We start from the raw sequence: 974 nt of genomic DNA on the forward strand, positions 1-974 counted from the left end.
AAGTGGTCAGTACCAGGCTGGTGAAACCCACAGAAACAGCTGGCCTGAACAAGAGGAAGCACATGGACCCCAGACTGCTGTCTGGGAGGCCACTACAGGACTGATCCAGATCCCAGAACATGGATGTCAATGAGGAGGCCTCTGCACTCTAGGGGGCCCCTGGTAGTGGATTAGTCTTTTTCCCTGGTGTAAGGAGGGACTTTGAGAGCCCATCCCAAGTCAAGGGATGCACTCTTGCTTGGACACATGGGGGAGGGCCTAGGCCCCGCCCAAGATGATGTGGTGGACTTCGGGAAGTACGGTCAAGGGCCCTATCCTGCCTGGGGAGTAGAGTGTGGAAGGGGTTGTGGAGCAGCTAGGGGACTGGGTGGGAGGGTTGGGAGAGGGAAGGGAGAGGGAAAACAGATTGACAGGTGAAGCAACCTTATTCCTATTTGAACTAATGAAAAATAAGGAAAAAAAAGATATGTTATGTATTGATATAAGTGGTTGGTTGTGGGGTTTGGAGCCCTATATAGAAGTGCTGTGAGTTTGAACCACATTCCCAGATCATCTATCTGTTTTGGTTTAAATTAAGGTGGACGCATGATTCTTCAGGCAGGGATGTCTATCCTGGATCTGTGATCTTCTCTGTTCAGGACTTAATTCTAGTTCCCAGGTGTGTCTTGTATGTGCTTCCTGGATCCTTCATTTTTTTGAGATGATACTGTCAGACAATGTCAAGTAAAATTCTCAAGGCTGAAGCAACCACATTGCTAAAGATGAGTTCTCAGCTCAGCTGTGACATGGGGCTGTCATCAGACAGCTACTAGCACATCCCAGAACAACTTGTAAGCTACAGTTCAGGGAAATGATAATTCAAACAATAGCAGAACCATGATCTGTGAAGCCTTATTGAAGGGAATGCTAAGGGTTTAAATTACAGAGCAGATTCTAACTGCAATTCTAAAATGGGTCCAAGTATCTCTATAGAT

Source organism: Cricetulus griseus, unplaced genomic scaffold (assembly GCF_003668045.3).
Source record: "Cricetulus griseus strain 17A/GY unplaced genomic scaffold, alternate assembly CriGri-PICRH-1.0 unplaced_scaffold_318, whole genome shotgun sequence".
Lineage (NCBI taxonomy): Eukaryota > Metazoa > Chordata > Mammalia > Rodentia > Cricetidae > Cricetulus > Cricetulus griseus.